Consider the following 21,905-nt stretch of genomic DNA (forward strand, 5'->3'; position numbering starts at 1 on the left):
TTGGCAGACACCTGGTTATGCAAACTCCTTGAAAGCCAACTTTGCTAAGTATTTGTAAATCATGTGTTTCTATATCTTTTGTCAAATAGCATGAAGGTGCTTTAATTCACCCCTGAAAAACTTTCTGTTGACTAGCCTGGTAAGCACCCACCATCCTATCAGATGAGAATCATCCTATTGGATTCTTTTATTATTGAAACAGCATTTCCAAGTTAATTATTTTTCCTAATCATCTAAACTCTTTCGTAGCTAATTATAATTATGTCAATCAGATGGATTTATTTTGGTCAAGGGAATGACTGATTAATATTAGGTGAGTTATTGAAACCATTTTATAGTCAAATTCAAAGCTATTCCATTTCCAGATCTTGGTCTTATCTGTTAAGTAAAAAAAGGGGGGGGGGCTATCAATAGATTCAATTGGAAATATATTGATTATACTGTAAATGTTTTTGAGACTGCTCTCATTAGGAGATTGATTGGAATGAATTTTATCTCACCAGAAGCTAGTGCAGCCTTTAATGGTTCATCGTCTAGTACGTTTTATTTGAGGAGTTGAATTTGACAGGATGTCTCTACTGCCTCTCTGGTGTGCTTTATGTATAGATCTGGATGAAGTAAATTGAGTTTTGAGATATAATAAAGTAATGATGGGCAGATCAGTCCTGTGCTGTCCCATCAGTCAACTGAAATTCTCTATACTTTGCTGTGTCTTGGAAGTGAGAAATCATTTTTTTGTGAACTGATTGATAAATTTGCTGGTTGGTGAATTATACCTTGCTATACATTGCACATAATGTGCCAAAATGAAGTTGTATGTACATTTTTAGAGCATATTCCAATTAAATTAATGTTTGGACAAGGTCCTTTGTGGGTTCTTTGTGATGACAAAATAATGTGCATGAAGAAATTACTACATGTTGTTCATAACATGCAAAATGACATATAAATGATTTAGTTTCATGCAAGAATCAATTCCTGCATATGCACATTTACAAGTTTAATGCTGGGAACAAGTTGTAGCATCATAATGTACAGCAAGATGTTATGCATTATTCATGTTCCCATCCATTCTCTCACTGGCTGTTTCCACTGTGTGATCCCTCCCTATGTTGTAGGCTCTGTCCAGTCAAAAAATATTGTAAAGATTGTTTTCCAGAGTTAGCTCTGCCCAGCAGTGGTTAGGGTGGTGCAGGCAGGTTGGCATTGCACACTGGCTTTCCCAATGCTGAGTGTCACTGCTGGTTACTGAGGGGTGGAGGGGCAAGGCATGGGGAGCTCAGCATGATGCAGGCACAGTGGCAGGAGCATCTGGTTGCATGTGCCATTGCGCCTGTGCTGAGCTCCCTGTGTCTTGCCCCTTCCAGTGTCCCTCTCAGTAATCAACAGTGATGCTCTGCATTGGGAAGCCAGATGTCACAGTCCAGGTTACGGGCAGCCAGAGTCCCAGCTTGGTACGTTGGGACTGGGGTAGAGGTCGGGAAGCAGGAATCAGCAGTCCAGGGTCAGCAGTCCTGGGGTCAGGAAGCCAATAGTCCACGAATGAGGAAACCAGGAGTCAGGAAGCCAAGGGTCCAAGAGTCAGGATACCAGGAGTCAGGAAGCTGAATTACAGTTAGGTGGGTAGTGTGCTGCTGTGGCAAAGAGCCAGAGGGAAATGCTGGTCTTATATACCCCTCCCGGCCCTTGTCACCAGGTGCTACGAGTCTTCTGTCAAGCCTCACCTGTGCGGCCACGCCTTGTCCTTCCAAGCCAAACTCAGGAAGGCCCCAGTCCTGCGAGGCCCTACCAGTCACAGGGCCTGGCTCCTGCACGCACTCCTGACACCAGATGTGCAACATCACCACTGCACAACTCATGGCTGTTGGCTCTGCCTAGTCCTCCTGCTGCTACAGTCATTGTGTCTGTTTCTCATCCCTTTTGATTCTTTCTTCTGCAACCTAAACTCCTTTTTCTTGCCTTTATTTCACCCTTGTCTCCCCTGAAGTGTTTTACTGCAGTATGAAAAGTACACCTTTTCTGTCGCACTGAGAAACATATTACTGTAAATAGCTAGGAATTCTTTTTCATGGTATGTGTGGCCAGATTGAAGTAACGAGTCCTGCTAGTGGAAACTTGCACCAGGACTTCCACTAACATAACAGGCCTTTTCACACCAGGCAAGCAGAATGATGGAGTGATCTCCTTAGCACTACATTGAATTCTACCCATAATATTTTACAGTGGTACCTCGGGTTAAGAACTTAATTCGTTCTGGATGTCCGTTCTTAACCTGAAACTGTTCTTAACCTGAGGTACCAGTTTAGCTAATGGGGCCTCCCGCTGCCACCGCGCTGTCACCGCACGATTTTTGTTCTTATCCTGAAGCAAAGTTCTTAACCTGAGATACTATTTCTGGGTTAGCGGAGTCTGTAACCTGAAGCGTCTGTAACCCGAAGTACCACTGTATTTGGGCATGTTTCCTTTAATCAATAGTACATGATTGGCTTTCAATATGTTTTTCATGCACGCCCCTTGACCAGTTTACATGGTGACTGTTCTTGTGTGTGAGGGATGCTCACGTTGGCCCTTTGTTAAGCTTACATGATTTTAAACTTAATATTAAGTTAATATTAATTATTAGAACCAAAAGATCTCAATGCACAGACATCTGATAGATCATCAATAATGTATTTAGCGTGTTACAAACATTTTTGCATGGCTGTATACAGAAAAATGGATAAGAGCATTATATGTTTTTTGCAAAGCTCCATGTCCCATCTTCATTGTTGCACCAAAGCATAAATATTAACAATGAATGAAGCTGTGTTGCCTGATCACTTTCTCCCATTCATTCCAATTTCCCCATTCCACAGTTAATAAGATAAAGCAAATAGATCTAACTTCAACTTGCACTTAATTCATGTTTGTATGCACTGCCTCACCTTGTTTTGGTGGGCAGTTCTTCAACTGTGTGGTCATGTTCTCCGCAAGTGTTTTCTATCACCATGAGAAAATATTGTAACAAAATGTGGTGTAGCTGGGTGAGCATTTTATTTAATAAGGCTGAAGAAGAGATTAAAAGTTGTGCTACCAGTGAAAAAACCAACAGGCACCGATGAAGCTAATAGGATGTCACAAAACCAGCCAGATGAAAAGGCCCAGAGGAGGAATATTGAAGACACCAGATACTTTGACAAGAGGAACAGTTAATGGAATGTGGAAAGATGAAACCATCAGTGACAACCAGCCAGAGAGGTGCTTCCTAATTCAGAGACCTGGGTCATGGGAAAATCCAGTATAGCAAATGACAAGAAGTCTAGGTCCAGTGAAGATAAATGCAACTGGATTCTGGTTAAGCTCAATAGTAAATTGCCATTGATTGCCCCTTCACCAAATCAACTACAGCAGGGCTGACTCCCTGATCATGTTCTAGTGTGGATAAGATTGAAACAAAATTAGCAACAGGAGGTGCTATTAAGAATTTAAAAGATGATAAAATGCATAACTGTATCAAACTTCCTTCTCTATAAAATCTACCCACTTTGGGCTGAGTGGCTTGGTTATCCTCTGAGCCCAGTGGCAACTAAGAGATAAATCAGCCCTCCAGATGTTTTGGGACTACAAATCCCATCATCCCTAGCTAACAGGACCAGCGGTCAGGGATGATGGGAATTGTAGTCCCAAGACATCTGGAGGGCTGAGTTTGCCTATGCCTGCAATAAATTATATGTAGTGCTTTTTTTCTGGGAGTACACAGGGGTACGCATACCCTTAAATATTTTGTGAATCTAATGAGATAATAAACTAAAAAAATTAAAATTGGTCAGTTTTGTTGTTACCACCTCCAATGGCGGCTTCCTTTCCTTTTCCAGTGTTTCCTGAGTTTCAGACGGAAGTGTGCGTTTAATGTGTTAAACAGTGTGGAATGTGGATGTGTAGTGTTTTACTGATGAAAGTTTGGCCTCATTGAGGGGCAGTATTTCAATACGAGGAGGAAATACATGGTTTTCGAAAGGACGACATCTGGCAGTGGACACCAACAGCAAGCAGAGGAATTGTGAAGATGTTAGTGCTCACAACCTCATGCCAATGTGGAAGTTACTGTGAGCTGTCAGCTGTGTAATATGAGGTAATGCATGTTCTTTGTACTTTTGTCTATTTACTGTATTTATTTTTCCAGATTTGAACTATAAAATGGTGGTTTTCTTGAGTCAAAATGAGAGTACCCCTAAACTTTTTTTTGAGTTCCCCTAAACTTTTTTTAATAGAAAAAAGCACTGACTACACCTACTATTTTTGTTTACTTCTTGTCTGTGCAAAACCTAGCAATCTTGTTTGTGGGGACCCAGACTATGCGAGTGTGCCTATTTCCCTTTGTTGCATGCTGGAGGTATGTTCATGGTACATATATCAGAGATGTTATCAATGAATAAGAACACAAAAGCAGCAACCAGCAGATCAGCAATCATATATATTTGAAGCAGAAAAAACAAATAAGCCACACAGCCTGGAAGCTGCAAAACTAAACAGAATGCATTGCTAGCTCAATGTTGCCTTTCAACATTGTGGGAAGCAAAGCTTTTAAGAAGTTTGTAAGCACACTTTGGCTCCAAGCAGTCAGTACATTGCTGGCCCTGTCACAGAGCACAGAATAAAAGAGGAATAGAAAATGCATTAAGGAAATCAGTTGAAAAAGCAGTCTGCTTCACAAGTGACTTTTGGATTGGTAAACAGATGAAATCATACCTCTGCATCGGTGATGGGCCAATGGCCGTAATAAATATCTATCTATCTACCTATACCTCTGCATCGGAGTGCAACTTCATTGATACCTGTCATTAATAACAAAAAAACAAAAACAAAATTGCAACGGTGACACTTAAGATTGTTTTCTGGAACACACAATGGTGACAATATATCCAGACAGTTGCAGGAAGTGATAGATGACTGACTAACTTCATTTATTTTAGTGGAGGGCTGTATTGCTACCAATAATGGTTGCAATTTCTTTAAACCTGTGAGACTAAGCAGCACGAATGATGGGCAATGCATTGAACACTGCCCACTTCTGGTTGCTCATTCTGCTTTGAGTGCTGCCTCTGTAAAAGTGAGAAAAGTACTAGTTAGCTAGCAAGAACAAAGCTAGCAAGAATGATCACTTCCCACATCAAATGGGGGGGGGGCAATGTTTGCGTGGTTGTGTGCAGCCCCTTGAGCTCCTAGGTAACACCTGGTAGTTCGGACTGGCTGCACCTTCCCCCAGGAGGGATACCTGGGGTCTCCGCCTACCCCAGCTAAGCTCCCAATCCCAGCTGGGGGAGGCATTGCCAGGGGATTGGCCAGGTAAGCGGAGGGACTACCTAGCCCACAAAATAGAAGGTAGCTTACCAGGAAGCAGCAGTCAGGCTCCCGAGCTTCTCCCACCCTCCACTCCCTCAATTAACGCTTATTTTTGCAGGTTAACCTCTTCTCCACAGGTACGCAGGTGCTGCTATGTCAAGGCCGCTGTTGAAGGGCCAGAAAGGAATTTCCCTGCATTGGCAGGTTTTGCTTTTCCTGTAGCCATTTGTCACAACTTTGGCGGTTTCAGGCCTTGGGCAGAATCCTTTAGTCATCTTCCTAAATGGGGGGGGGGGCATGGGGCGGTGACTCCACGCCCCCAGTGCGGTGGCGATACCAGGGTTCCCTGTTAAAGGGGTATTGGGGGGAGGCATTGACCATACGCTGAGAGGTTGTCATTGCTCTCCCCCACCAGTGGCGGAAAACAGGGGGTGGGCTGGGCTATCTGCTTGAACATATGTTCTCCAGAGCTAGCCCAATCCCCGCACATTCTGGATAACCCTGAAGTTTCCCAGATCCCCGGCTGGGGGCTGGAAAGGATAAATGCCCAATGCCTGAGCCAAGGTCTCCCTACATCTGAATCTTAATAAAGTTGTGGCCAATTTTAATCCCATAGCACGTTGTCTGGTGTCATTATTCCTCACGGAGGTCGCCTGGGGGTTGGGGGACTCCACCTGTCCACGCAATAATCTGTGTGCACTTTAGATAGCTACATGCTGTGATGGAGGCCATAAGAGCAATTCAGGTATGACATGACCTACCAGAATACTAATTCATACTTGATGTACACATGGATTCCAGACAAACTTGAAGTAATACCAGAGGAAGAGGAGGAGGAGGAGGACGAGGAAGAAGAAGAAGTGCATGGAAGTTTACCAGACATGCTTCCAGTGATGACAATGATACTGGGGCGGGGGTGGGGGGCAACATTGGTGATGATGAAGGCACACTGAGTGATGAATTCTACTAGGAGGACACCACAGCAACAAATAAAGGTATTCAAGTTGACAATACATTTAACATGAAAAAAATTGGTGGTGATTTGCGTACCTGCCATTAAGCTTCTCTATGGTAGTTTGTTATTTCTGAATAAAGTGTGCTAATGGAAAATTTTACTTCAGTGCTTATGAGTTATTCTGTGTACAAGTACTAAAATAAGCTATGGGCATAACCAATTACAACCCAACACGCAGTGCTGAACAAAAGAGTTGAATATGTGGATAGATAATATTTTGAGCCTATTCCTGACCTGCACATGTCTGCAAATGGAATGATTAGTTTGAAACACTGTCTTGTTATATCTTCATTGTAACATTTATTGCTGTAAATGCATAGTATTATGTCAGATTCATACTTAGTCTAAGTCTTGCATTTTAGAGTGTCCCCTCTTAGGTCTTTGTAAATAAAAGTACTATAATGAGGCCATTTTTATTTTATTTTTAAACATCATTAAAATAAAACATTTTATTTTATTTTTAAACGTAGATTAAATATCATTTAATCTATGCAGTCACACCGTAAATTTATATAATGGCATTATGCTATCAGTAGTTTCATTTTCAATTCCTTTTCTAATGATCCCAACATGGAATTTCTCTTCTTCACCACTGCCTCACACTGGATCAACATCTTCCATGAGCTATTATGACCTCAAGGTCTCATTCCTGGTCTGTCACTGTCAGTTGAAACCTCATGAGTGTATATCTGAAATTCAGACTTTTGGGGTCAACATGTATCACTTTACATTTGTTTACTCTGAATTGCATTTGCACTTTTACCACCCATTCACTCAGTTTGCTTGTTTTAACAACCCTGAACAATTAAGTATCATCAGCAAGGAGGGATGATGACTGTCCAAGAGCAGTCCAAGAGCAGATGGAGGGCCACAGATTTTCCATTTGCTTTCCAGAAATTTCTGCACTGAACAGACCTTAACCAATGCTCTAGATACACCACAAGACAGGCTAAATGCATGAAGATTCACCAGCCAGCATAAAGTAATCTTTCTGAAGATGGTTGTGAACAGGGCTATTTTTCTAGAAAAAGAGGTGCTGGAACTCACCATGAATACATTCTTTGTTCTCTTAAAATGGCAATGGTACCACCTGAGAGGTGCTGGTGCTGAGTTCCAGGGAGTTCCATCTGAAAAAGGCCCTGGATGTGGAACTTATGTTGTACACTCCATGGTGTTCTTGTCCATTGATGAACGCTGCACCCCACAGTTGCCTTTGACTGGACTTAACTGGCCAGGGAACCTTATCCTTTACCTTTACCTTACATTGACCTAATCACTTACTTGATCAAATCCATGGTGCCCTGCTTTCTTGAGTAAAAGTAGAAAGGGCACTGTGTCTCAAATCTTTTGCAACACATTTATTTATTTAATCAAATTTATATACTGCTTGACCGTAAAAACAACAACAACCCTTGCAACCATTTACAAAAATATAAAACAAAGCATTTAAATGATTGATAGAAACAGTTTAAAACAGGTATTTTAAAACTCTCAAAAGATAATTAAAATCAACCATAGCTAAAAAGCGATAAAAGGATATGTAATTCCTACATGTCTGGATAGGCTAGCCTAAACAAAAATGTTTCAAGCTGGTTCCAAAAAGGAAACAGTAAAGGTGCCTGTCTGATAACTGATGCCTGTTAGTTATGACTCCTTTCTGTGCAATGTCCCTTCAGGCTAAAACCTGCAAGAAAAAAATCACACTCGGAAATAAATTTACAGTAATTGGATTCTGCTTTTTTATATATTTTGTTTTGTTTTGTTTGAAAAGTTCACAAGTGTTCTTTTTTGCAGCTTCATAGGCAATTTTGCGTGGCTGCAACAGCAAAAAAGTGTGGAAAAAAAGAGAGTCATACAAGCTCCTTAATTGGTCTTAATTCATAGGACTAAGCCTAGTGAGCTAGAAAATAGAAGAAAAAAAACTTAAATGTGATGAGATAGATGTGCCTGCAGTATTTCAGCTAGAGTACATTTCTGACTGATAATGGGTCACTTCCAGTGGTCAGAAAGTTCTGTTTTGTATCAAAACCACTTCAATCTGAAATCAGCTACAAATACTTCAAAGTTTTGAAATAATCTAATGAGAGGTCTGTTTCTCAAAATGAACTGCACCATAAAACGCTCACAGCTTTGTAAAATGACAGTCTACATGCACCCAGGCAGAAGTTTTAAAGGAAGAAAGGCAATTTGGAAGCTACTCTTGCCTCTAGTTTGAAGACAAGAACAATGGGATTCTTGATAAAACTGAAAAGCCAGCCACTTCAAGGGAAAATTCTCTTCCATATGTGTAATTAGATTCTTGAATTCACTGTCACAGGAAGTGGCAGAGGCAGGCAGTAAATTTGACAAAAAACAATTGGTGAATTTTGGATGACAAGAATAGCTGAGGACTCATTAATAGTACCAATTTGGGGGCAGAGAATTAAAAAGTCTGATTCATTATGCTTTAGCAATATTAGGCATGAAGATTAGACCTATTCAGGGTCTGCTTGCCACATCTGCATCTGCATGACATTGAGGGACTTACAGCTAGAGATGAGGGCATTTCACCAACTTCAGCCTATTCCTTGGTTGTTGTGTAAGATTGCTTTTGTGCCACTCCTCACAGATTCCGGTTAGCTCTAGGGTCAACATTTGAGTTAACATTTTGAAAAAGACAAATTCCTGGGGCAATGATTCTGGAGATTTTTCTTTCTCAAACGCCTTGTCCCAGGAAAATGAGACAAATTCATTCCAAATATTCTCCACCATTTTTCCAACCCCTGACAACCTCATTGAAAAGAAAAATTCTCCTCACAAATAGGATGGACAATTTCAAAAGTTTATTTGTTCATAGCTCTATGGAAGAATTCTAAAATAAACTTCAGCAGTAGTGAAAGCAATTTGCATACCCTCCAACATTTTTCCAATGAAAATAGGAAATAGGGACGTGGGTGGCGCTGTGGTCTAAACCACAGAGCCTAGGGCTTGCTGATCAGAAGGTTGGTGGTTCGAATCCCCGCAACAGGGTGAACTCCCATTGCTCGGTCCCAGCTCCTGCCCACCTAGCAGTTTGAAAGCACATCAAAGTGTAAGCAGATAAATAGGTACCAATCCGGTGGGAAGATAAACAGCATTTCCGTGTGCTGCTCTGGTTCACCAGAAGCGGGTTAGTCATGCTGGTCACATGACCCGGAAGCTGGAAGCTGGCTCCCTCGGCCAATAAAGCAAGATGAGTGCCAGAACCCCAGAGTCGTCTGTGACTGGACCTAATGGTCAGGGGTCCCTTTACCTTTATTTCCATAATAATAATTATATTATTTATACCCCACCCATCTGATTGGGTTGCCCCAACCACTCTGGGCAGCTTCCAACATATATAAGAAAATAATATAACATTAAACATTGAAAAAAAACTTCCCTATGAAGAGCTGCCTTTGAATGGCCTGGGGTTGGATAACTCCATACCCTCCAACATTTCTCCAATGAAAATAGGGACATCCTAATGAAAAGTGGGACATTCCGCGATCAAATCAGAAACCAGGACAGCTTCTGTAAATCCAGGACTGTCCCTGGAAATTAGGAACACTTGGAGGGTCTGAATTTGCCACACCTTTCATTCTCTTTCCTCCTTCAAGTGTACATAAGGCAGCAGCAGATGGAAGGAAGTGGAAGAAAAAACAGCAAGCTGAAAGAGTGGGAAAAGGTACAGGTTAACATTAGGCCCCCTGCAGAAGCAGCTATGTCTAAGAGGCTGTTCTGAAAGGCATTTAATATCAGCCTTGTCAATGCTGTACTATCTGGCTAAGTGGTGTTTGCTGCTCAGGTCACATTCCAAACCAGCACACTTTACATTGGTACTGGGAAGGCAGGATGTAAGACAAGCCTGCCTGCGGCAGGGAGTGCTGGTGGTCCTGAAGGAGCAATGCCAAAGGAGGGCAAAGGCAAGGACCCACCCCCGTTTCATAGCTGCATTGGGCATGGTTTTATATTTGGCATTGTATCTTTCCCTGTGGGGTTGTGTTTTTCTCAAGGCTATTTCTAGTGTGAGAGGCTAGACATGGTCTGAAGTGGTGTCAGCACCAGCTTTAGGGTGGCATTGGGTTCTCCCCTATAGGGTGTCATGCCAATGGGACGCAAAATTGAGAAAATCCATAACTGAGAAGATTCATTCTGGGGCACTACATTTTAGCCTTACTCAAGGCGCTGTATGTCCAAAGATGTCCACCCCTGATTATGTGTGTTAATAAAAAGTGGTTTCATGCCACTGAAGTGAGAGTCTAATATTGCATGGAACAATGCCCTTCCCAGGTGGGAAGCAGGTGACAGAGTGGTGAGTTTTTATCCTAAGTGAGAGCTGGATTGCCAGAATGACCTTCCACTTCCAAAATGAGGGAATTTTTGTTCCAATAAGGAGGAGTGGGGTGCTAATGAAAGCCATTTTCAACAACTCTCCAAGATAAAGATAAATGAACTTCAAAGCCTCACTTATCCTGGTGATGTCTGTATTTGTAAAGATTTAATTATGTTATGTTTTAAACACATGTTAACTTCACCTTTTTGAAATAAAACTTGTAGATTTTTATTTGCTATATTGACTGAAAAGTTTCCCTGACTCTACCATGTCTGAAAGAAAATCCCAGCTGTGATGAAGAAGCAGATGCTGTGGAACTAGACAACTTTTTGCACAACTTTGTGTAGACCAGTGATGATTAATGAAACTGAGGGTAAAGACTGTGAATATTTTCATTACCTATTCAGGTTCTTGATATCAGTCAAGTGGCTTTTTGGACTTTGCAAACATTATTAGATTACTAAGAAGGCTAAAACATATCATGGTAGACACAGAGGCTACCATAAAAATGAAATCTAATGATAATTATGCACACCAGGCTAGTCAACCAGAAACTCTATTAGCTAATGAGATTAGACAGCAATCCTGTCCAGCGCCAATTAATCACACACCATTGCCAATACACCTGAGTTTAAAAGGGCACCTGATTATCTGGGAGGAGAGAGAAATAACACTGCAGTATCAGAATCTTGTGGTTTATTTTAAACCCAGTGAATTAAACTTAGGGAAAAAGTTCAGTTTAGAAAACAGGCAAGTAGAGGAAGGGAAACCCCACCATAGTATTTTAGAGCAAGGGATCACCAAATGAGGCTGAATACTGGGAGACTCATGTCAGACCAGAGGAAGTACTCCTTTATACAATGCATACACACAAAACAAAAGGACCACACAATGGAATATGTTACCATAAAATGTAGTGATGACCACCAATTTTGATGACTTTAAAAGGGGATTAGATGAATTCATAGAAGTTAAGGCTATAAATTGTGATAAGGCTCCTAGTTGTGATGCCTTTGTTTTAGTAATTGTGGTGATACATGGCTGAATTAAATAATGTTGAAATGAATGCTAAAATGCACTATATTCCATTAGCTTTACATTGTGTGAAAGCTCAGCCATAAGGTAGATATTAATAGTGAGGGAAACACTGTGGAAATGGAATAAACTGCTATGTGAATGCAATCTAAGTCTGTTGAAGCAAAAAACAACAAAGAGCATTGAGTAACCTTAAATAAGGGGTGGGAAACTTGAGATCCTCCACATGTTGTTGGACTCCAACTCCAGGCAGCCCAGCCAGCAGGATCAACGGTCATAGGAGATTAGACTGGTAGTTTAGGAGAATCTAGAGGGCCAGAGGTTCCCCACCCCTGACTTAAAGACTAACAAATTTATTATAATAAAAGGTTTCATGAACTTCCACAATCCCTTTTGCTGTCCTTAATGCATGTAGTTATCTGTAGGCTTCTCTTTATAACTCTCACCCATTAAAATGTGAGCCGCACAGATACACAGTGGGAAACCATCCAGTGTGTATCTTACCAGTATATTGAGTAAGAAAACAAATTAACTAAGGCCCTTTGATCTCAAGATTAGCTACTGGTCGTTTACCTACGGGATTTTATCTGAAATGAAGCTCTAATCACACTAGCCACATACATGGTTTAAGAAGAGATTAAAATTAAGTTTCTCAAATATGCCCTGCATTTAAATTTCATATTTCCACACAACAGGGCTCAATCCTGAATTCCTTATGCAAGCAATATTCTCAATGGAATTAAAGATTTCTCTGAATATGCATAATGGAACAGAAGATCCATGCTTGATAAGGATTAACAAGGCTTTCAGTTCCCTCTGTATGTTGGATGGATACCCATCCAAATATTTATTATACATTTAATGGCCTGGGTGATGTTATTTACATAGTCATTACGTTTATCTAGGAGGGAAGAATAGTATCACAACTCAAAATGATGGCTGGTTGATTATGTAGATCAGCTCAACGACAGATTGGTTGTCCCTTAGAATGGCAAGAGCATATGAATGCAGGAGTCAATGCTATGACATTTGTGGAAGGGGTACAAAAGATTCTACTGCAGGGCTGAAACAAATCATTTCATATGAGGTATTAGGATCAGGCCTCTGGGGAACAGATTATCTTGTCCCATTCTATTACAAGGGTTTTGCATATTGCTTTGCAGAATTTGAATATAGATTCAGCCCCTGCAAATTAATAGTTGGCCAGAAAAAAAAGGGGATCTATGTGGTTCAAAGTCAGCTCTCTAGTTAAGGATTGATTTCTATTTTGTGAGATACAAGTACAAGACTCTGCTAAAAGAAAAACAGGGTTTTTGTCCACAATGTTTTATGAACAGATACTCACACATTCCTGCAGCCATCAAAGAAGTGAGGAGAAGCAGTTGTGGCAGCTTCCGGGTTCCAGCGAGATTACGTGGAGACTACTGGAGGCCTCACGTGACCTTCCTGAGACCCTGGTAAGCAAGGAGCTCTACCTCGCTTACTGGGGTCTTGGGAAGATCACATGAACCTGGAAGCCACAGACGTGTTACTCCAATAAGGAAGGCTTCGGTAGGGGGTAGCAAGGACAGGTGTGTGGTGTATTCACAGGGTGGCACCTTCCCATTTTGCCTCCCTGGGGAGGAGAGGGGAGGGGAAATCCATTTGTTCCCATGCTAATTCTTGTGCCTGTACAACTAGTTCATTAAATACCTCCCTGAATTGTTTTGAATCTGTTTTATAGCTGAAGAATAAATAAAGTAGGGAAGAAGCAAATATTATTTTAAATATATATTCTTTATAAAAACCTGTCAGTTGCATGATAGTTTCACAGTCCATCTTCTAGACATAAAACACACATGTCAAAGATTCAGACTTCCTTCTAGAATTCAGACATGGCAGGGTTGATATTTTTAAGCTTCAGCAATGACTTAGAAGCATAACTTCCTACAAGAGCTGGTGGCATCTCCAAAGCAATGGTGCATCAGCCACAGCACTGATTGCAATGGAGACATCATGAGTAGCTGGTGCTGCCAGAGGAGGAATGCAGAAGCCAAATCACATAGCAGCCTCCCATGTTCCCCTGTGCTTTATTATTCCGTGTTCCAAATGTGGCTCCTTTAGAAGTTCTTTATGGGTTGTAGCGATGAAGATTGAACATGATTATGATCATCTGACATATTTCCTCTTTTCATTCCCTGGCTAATCCTGCTACAAGATATTTGTAGGTATTTCTCTTTTGTCTTTTTTGTTCATCCTCTCTGTTCAGTTGGATGGGTGCAAGTGGTATATAGGGAGATATGCCCTAGTTTTTTAGATTAGCACTTACCTTCTGCATCACACAGGGAGCCTATATGAGTAGAAGCAGTTCCTCACTTCAGACTGTTGCCCTTCAACTCATGAGGGGCAGGCAAGGACAAAGGGCAGAGTATCACACTTATTCCTGCCCCGCTCCCTGCACCTGCTACTTTAACCAAGTTTTCTGAACACCTGAAGAGGACTAAAATGCAAGTCAGAAGTCATCTCATTCCGATTTTTACCAGCTCAAAGATGATTTTGTGAATCAGTTCCTATTCTAGAGAAGAAGAAGAAGAGGCGTTTGGATTTGATATCCCACTTTATCACTACCCGAAGGAGTCTCAAAGCGGCTAACATTCTCCTTTCCCTTCCTCCCCCACAACAAACACTCTGTGAGGTGAGCGAGGCTGAGAGACTTCAAAGAAGTGTGACTAGCCCAAGGTCACCCAGCAGTTGCATGTAGAGGAGTGGAGACACGAACCCGGTTCACCAGATTACAAGTCTACCGCTCTTAACCACTACACCACACTGGCTCTCAAGAGATGTTGGCACATATCTTCTTTATTCTTCCCTGACAGCTCTCTGTCAAACCTGCAGATGGATGGAAAGAAAGGTGTGTAAATGTTTTAGAACAGGTTCTAATGTGTGGTGGAGGAAGCATCTGGAATTAGTAGTAAGCAGAAACGATTTTGAAAAGTGAATGCTTTCCTTGTTCACAGCGAGACTCATTTCTTCTCATTTGCACTCTTTATGCAGAAATAGAGAATTAAAGGTCTGTACTGGTTACTAAACTATTTCATCTCCCTGGGACAATCCTCCCGGTTGATATTAAAAAAAAACATCTTTGCATAAAAGCCATCATGTTATGTATATTTGGCTGATGCTCAAAGTAAGCATATAAAGGGTGTTTGGCAAATAAAGAGATGTAGGTAGCGGCACACAAATAATACAAAAGGTAAGAAATTAATGAGGGAGCAAAAACATAACACCTAAATCCTCATAAAGAATAATCTGTTGTCACTGATAAAAACAGAAACATATAAAGGAGTGGGATATGCAATACTTCCCATCACCTGCAAATTAAAATTAGTGAGCTGAATCCAGAGTAAGCTATTTACACTTAGTTGCCACTGAAATCAGTGGGGCTTCACTTACTCATGACTAACAGTTCTCACTGATTTCTGTGGGACCTAAGAGCTACTATTTGCTCTGGATCCACATAATGATATAGGTTGGACTACTGCAGCATGCTCTGTATGGGGCTACCTTTGAAGGTCTTTGGAAACTTCATTTGGTTACTTTTTAAAATTCAAATTGTTGGTGATTATCTTTGAAACACCAAATGCTCCCTAAGATCAAATGGGTGAAAACATGGCTGGGTGGGACAAAAGAGAGGACCTTCTCAGTGGCCGCACCTATATTTTTACATCAGAAGTTTAATAAAACAAATATGCATTTAAAAAGAGATAAATACACTGTCCAAATGTGTGTGCCATATACAAATAAACTTGTAACTTGACAAGGAAAAAGACGTGCTTCCATGCAGGGTACCTGTTGTGCACTGTGTAAATAATTACTGGAATATTCCATCTCATTTTTTACTGTGATGAATAATCAGGTCAGGACAATTTCCTCATTTGCAGCTATTTTCTGTTTTTGTAATCTAAGATGAAAGACTCTAGGATGTATGTCAGAGATGGGCCATCTCTTTCTGTGTAGGTTGTAACTATTGCTTCTTATCCTGTCCACAATGGAAAGATAGGGTGAACAAATATTTCCTGATTTATCTAACATCTTTGAGGCATTTGAATTAGATGTCAGCAAACCTATGATTAATCTTCTAGCTATGCAAAATATGGGCAGTTTCTTCAGCTTGTACTCATACCATTTATTTTCTGTACATTGCTATCATTTTTTTATTATTCATTGTTAACTCTTTTACTAACACCTCCCAATTTGTCAGCATTTTCTCTTCAATTGCATACCCTCCAAAATTCCTCAGATGGAAATAGGGACATTTCTAACTTCCCAACCCTCCTTGACCCCCCATTTTTTGTCTCCTCCCCACTGAGCATTTCCACCACCACTACACCAACAGGAAACAGGACACACACATGTCACTGTCCCGAGAAAAGCCCTTAATCCAGATTTTATTTAATTCTTTGGTATGTTTACAAAAAGAAACACACACACCAAAAAATAAAATTTTAGAAAGAGGCAAGATTAGACATGGATGTGCAATATTGTTGTTGTTGTTCTTTAGTCGTGTCCGACTCTGCGTGACCCCATGGACCAGAGCACGCCAGGCACTCCTGTCTTCCACTGCCTCCCACAGTTTGGTCAGACTCAGGTTGGTAGCTTTGAGAACACTGTCCAACCATCTCATCCTCTGTCATCCCCTTCTCCTTGTGCCCTCAGTCTCTCCCAACATCAGGGTCTTTTCCAGGGAGTCTTCTCTTCTCATGAGGTGGCCAAAGTATTGGAGCCTCAGCTTCAGGATCTGTCCTTCCAGTGAGCACTCAGGGCTGATTTCCTTCAGAATGATCTTCTTTCCTTCAGGTTTGATCTTCTTGCAGGCCATGGGACTCTCAATGCACAACACACACACACACATATACATATATATTTAAAAACCAAGACTCCGCTCCCTTCTGCTCCTCCTTTCTTCCTGCCCAGGGTGTGCCTGCACCTCAGGGCTGGTGCATCATGTGAGGCTGAGCCTCAATGGCAGCAGCCTCTACTCCTCACCTGTTCTACAGCAGCCACTACAAGCTGCCCAAGGGAGGAGGCCAGTGGCGGTAGCCATGGAGAGGCCTGTTGGAAAACGCCCTGGGGTCGCCTGCAAACCCCTGGAACTCTGAGTGTCCTCCAATGTGCACAGCACTGGAAAAGGCATCTCCCTTCTTCTCCAGGGTGCACAGCGACATATATCGGCTTGATATATGCACACTAATCTTCTGGCATAACATAGCAAGAAGAGTGAGACATCGTAGATCTAAGCTACTATTTGTTTACATACTATATATATAGACTACAGCAGGGGTAAGCAACCTTTTTCAGCCGTGGGCTGGTCCACCGTCCCTCAGACCATGTGGTGGGCCGGAGTATATTTTAGAAGAAAAAAAATGAAAGAATTCCTATGCCCCACAAATAACCCAGAGATGCATTTTAAATAAAAGCACGCATTCTACTCATGTAAAAACATGCTGATGCCCGGACCGTCCGCGGGCCGGATTGAGAAGGCGAATGGGCCGCATCCGGCCCCCGGGCCTTAGGTTGCATACCCCTGGACTACAGCATAATGGAGTCCGTTCTCTTCAGCTCTGAGAGAACAACCAAAGTGAAAGTATGTTACAAAGTATATACAGGGGAAGAGAGTTAAGGTTGTCTTCCATTCCCACAGTCTTCTCAGACATGCATGTCATTCACACTAGTCACATTTGTGGCATCGGCTGCATGAAATACTAACAAGGCCATGGAGAGGCAACAGGATGCTCTCTCACAGCCGCTGCCGCCGCCGCCACTACTCAGGACAAGTGCCAGCTCATTCTCCTCCGTGAGCTCGGCAGTGGCACTGGTGGGGGAAATCGGGACATTCCAGGATCATATTGGAAGCTGGGATGGTTTTTGTAATTCCAGGACTGTCTCTGGAAAATAAGTACACTTGGAGGGCATGTGACTGTAGTGATCACAACTGAACATAATATAAATGAAGAATGATGTGGCAATATAGTTTATGAAGCCTTGGATTAAGTGACCTGGTTGATACAAATGGTATTGGATATTTGAGTTTTATAATATAATTGAAAAGGTTAGCAAATCTGAAGAGTAGATATTCTTTTCTTTTCTTTTTACTAAGTTGCTAAACTTCCAAACTCAGGATACCGACTGCAATTAGTTTAATTCTCAAAGAAGCTTTTTGTTGTGTTAAGGATAGTTTGGGTGCCCATTCATCTCCACCTTGCCTAATTTCCACTCACCTCAGCTCATTTGATCAAACTGCATTTAATTCCAGTTTCTTTAAAATCTCTAGGAGAATACGGACTTTTTTGGTTTTCAAATACATTAGATTTTTATAACCTGCTGGAGGATTTAAAAGAGATTTATTCTACAAAAAAGTTAATTACTAATTAGAAAATTAATTTACACAATATAAATTAATTTTATCAAGCACCAGAGCAATAAAATACTTTAAATGCTTTTGGCTCATCTGTGTTTTAAACAAAAGATGATTTGATTCACATCCTCCTTTGAAACCCTGGTTCTATACCTTGCATTCTTCCCAAGAGGGCCTCTTTATAAAGTAATTTTGTAATTAGGAATAAATTGCTTTGAAGAGTGACACTTTTTCCATTTCACAAGTATAAAGATGGCCTACCTATTTCTCTCTCTCTCTCTTTTGAGTAAGTTCCATTTGTTTTCAAAGACAGATTGGAAAGAGACTGCAGATATAATTTTGGAATAATTGCTTTTAATACGTTTGGTTACAAAAGACTGAATTATACACACTTTACCTTCCCTTTGAAGCCATTACCAATCTTTGAAACTCCCAATAGTTAAGATGACACTTTGCTGCACTGTGGAATTCAACAGAGGTTGATGCCAATGTAATAATCCAAAGCTATTGCCTACTCATTTTATACTGGTTCAGACAAGTACCCATCAAGAGCATTATACTGTCTCCTATAAAGGTTAGAATTTAATTTGTTACATGAGATTGCAAGAGGCTCACCTTATCTCATGATAGAAATCCACACCACTCCTTTGTGTTCCTTGGTAGGCCAAAATGATTACTTTGCTAGGATAGGTTCAGGACTAGGTTCCAGTAGTAGCTGGTAGGGCACTGCAGCTCTCCCAGTTTCCAAATACAACATGCCCTGAAACTTACTGGGAGCAGGCATGGGGAACTTGATGTTGTACAGGCACGTAATAGCCAGAGTGGCGAATTAGCTCTGCCATGCTGCACTGCACTGCACAGCACCCAGTCTCCCATGTCTCACCCCTCCTACCAGTAAGTGCCAGTAACACACTATGCTTGGAAGCTGGGAGAGCAGTAGTGACCCACCAAATCTTTCCAATTTGCAATTTCCAAAATAATATGAGAACCAACATTCAGGCATTCATCAAAATAGCATATATCTGAATTTTGCAATGCACTTCTCCAGTCAGATAATACTTATAAAAAAGGTGCATATTGTAGTCAAAAACATGCATAAAAATGCACGTTTTCTGAAAATAGCAGAAAAAGACATCATATTATGTGAAAATGCTTACATTGGTCAGAATTGCATGAAAAATTATACCTGTGTGAAATGCCAAAGATTTTTCATTAGATTTTTTTTAAAAAAAATAAATAAATTTGCAGAAGAAATGTGGAGAAATGAGTTTAGGACTGGAAGTGTGAGAAACTGAGAAAACAAAAATGGACAGATTCTATCACTCCTGTTGGCACTTCACTTATGGAACTCCTTCCCAGGGGAGCCCCATAAAATCTCACTGAGGCCTCAGAAAACTGGCCATGACACCACATCTATGTCTAACAATCCCAGCCATCAAAATCATTCCCCTGTAACCATTTTTTGTTGCTAATGGAACCAATCCTCCTGTGTCTCACTTCAGGTTACCATTGTTTGATAGTTAGCAGTGTGATAAAGACCCAAAATAACAATGTTCAAAAAGATATTCAGTCATCAAATGGATTTTAAGATGGGGTAAAACCCCCAGTTGTTGTTGTTTTTTTTTTTTTTACAGTAAGGTGCTCAGTGGAGAGGACAGCTGCAGTGATAAGGGTTTACTGGCTCTGGTGTAAAACAAACAGTTTGTCTTGGCAGGGATTTGGCAGGCATAGACTGTGCCTGCTGAATTATGGGCTTATTACACACAATTATGTGTGTTTATAAAGAGCGAGTGGCAGGCACAGACAAAGCTGACTCCAACATCCATTCACTGAGCAGGTGACAGGTAGGGGAGGAGGGCAGTGCAAGTGAAGCCAGCCAGCAGTCATTAGGATTTAAATGGGTTCATTAAAAGAGGATTCTTTAATAAGACTCGTTCACTAAAGGCCAGAAGTTGCCTGTTAAGGCACAGCCTAGCTGTAAAGGTGACAGGTAGGGCAACCACAGATGGAGAGGTCCTGCTTTAACCATGTGTCATAATGTTTATTATGTTGCTGAATTTTCATGGTGTTTTCATGTGGTGGTGTGCCCTTTCACAAGGGAATAATTCTTCACCAAATTAGTCCCCCCCCTTTTTTTAGAAAACGGATTTGTTTATTTCCATACTGAATACTCTTCAGCCACTCACCATTAACTATCTCCCTGAGTCCAGGGCCACTGTATCGCTAGGAAAAGAGTCACACTGAAGATAAAGATAGACAGCCTCCAGCAGAGGAGCTGAATCCACTTAGGCTGTGCTTTTCATAAAGAAGTCCCATTATAAGGGCACAAGTTTTATGTGCAACCAATTTGATACAAGGTAGCAAACAGGGCTTTTTAAATGTAAGAGTCACGTCACATCATGCTTCAGCAACTAAAACACATGAGTTAATATAGTCAAGTGCAAAGGGCTGCTTCAGATATAAGAAACCACAGTTTCCTGCAAGCTCCTTCTCTTCTCTTCTGCCTGCCAGATGAAACTGGAAGCATCTACTTCTAATTTTAAAGAAGCCACAATTCTTTGTAACATCCAGACTTGGAAAATTGTGGTTTGCTTAAACCAGAGTTAAATGAGTTGAATTTCACGTGACTCTCAGCCTACTTTCAAGCTAGTGGCAATGAGGGGAAAACAGAGGGGAAAGGAATGGCAGAAAAAGAATGGGATTGCACACACAGAAGAGTGGTTGGAAAAAAAAACAGAGGGGGAAAAGATGTCATGCTCGCTTCTGGTTGCCACTCACTTTTTGTTCTTGCCCTGCCCACCACTGGCTTTGCCCCCACCCACTTTTGAGGTGTGGATTCTAACAGGGTAAGCCAGACAGTACTCAACGGGGGGGGGGAGGTTTCTTACTCTTAGCTTAAAATATGGTGAGTAAAAATGACCAAGATGAAACCTGTTTATTTAAAGACATTTTATCAAGCGCTTCATATTATCTACCAGTAGCCATAGCACTATTCATGTGGGGGGAAAAAATCATTTCTCACCATTAGGCAAGCAGTAAAGAAGGTCAGAGAGCTATCCCTTGGGAGTGTGTTCCACAAACCCTGTTTTTCAATTTACTTCTTATTTCACTTATTCCACTCAGGACTGCACTCCATGTATCTGATGAAGTGGTCCACAAAAGCTTATGCCATTATAAATTTGTTAGCCTTTAAGATGCCACAATAGTTTATGTACACTTTTATAGTCCTTGGCATCACACTTCTCTCTCTAATACTGCACACACCAAGAGGGTTGCAGCATCCCCAACTTTCACACATACAGTCCCACATTATGTGTGATTCTGCTTTAACAAACTGCTATTGGCTCTGCTTGCTAGTTTGTCTTTTTTAAGGCTATGTTTTTATTTTGTACTGTGTCAATTTTGTGTAAGTTTGCCTTGTGTGCTTTTGAAGAAAAGTGGGGTGTTGATGATGGTGATTCCAGAGAACTTCAAATAGTAGGTTCGACAGAGCTAGGTGTCTTTGCCCCCACTTTTCTAGACTTTTATGTCACTTCTTCATACAGTAGCTATATAGTTCACTTAGAAGCTCCTGGGTTCCATCCATTTCAAAGATGCTCAGCTGGGCTGGAACAAAATACCTTTGCTTGAGTTATCAGGAAACAAGTGCTCATCAGATCAGATGGATCTTGGCTAGATGTGGTAACACCAAAAAAACAAACAAACAAAAAATCCCTGTTCTACCCGAACCATAGTTGTTGAAATGCTACTATAGGATATGGCTGTCCACCAAAAGGCAAATTTTACCTCCATGATGCTCTCCTCTT

This window comes from Lacerta agilis, chromosome 6, assembly GCF_009819535.1.
Source record: "Lacerta agilis isolate rLacAgi1 chromosome 6, rLacAgi1.pri, whole genome shotgun sequence".
NCBI classification, from domain to species: domain Eukaryota; kingdom Metazoa; phylum Chordata; class Lepidosauria; order Squamata; family Lacertidae; genus Lacerta; species Lacerta agilis.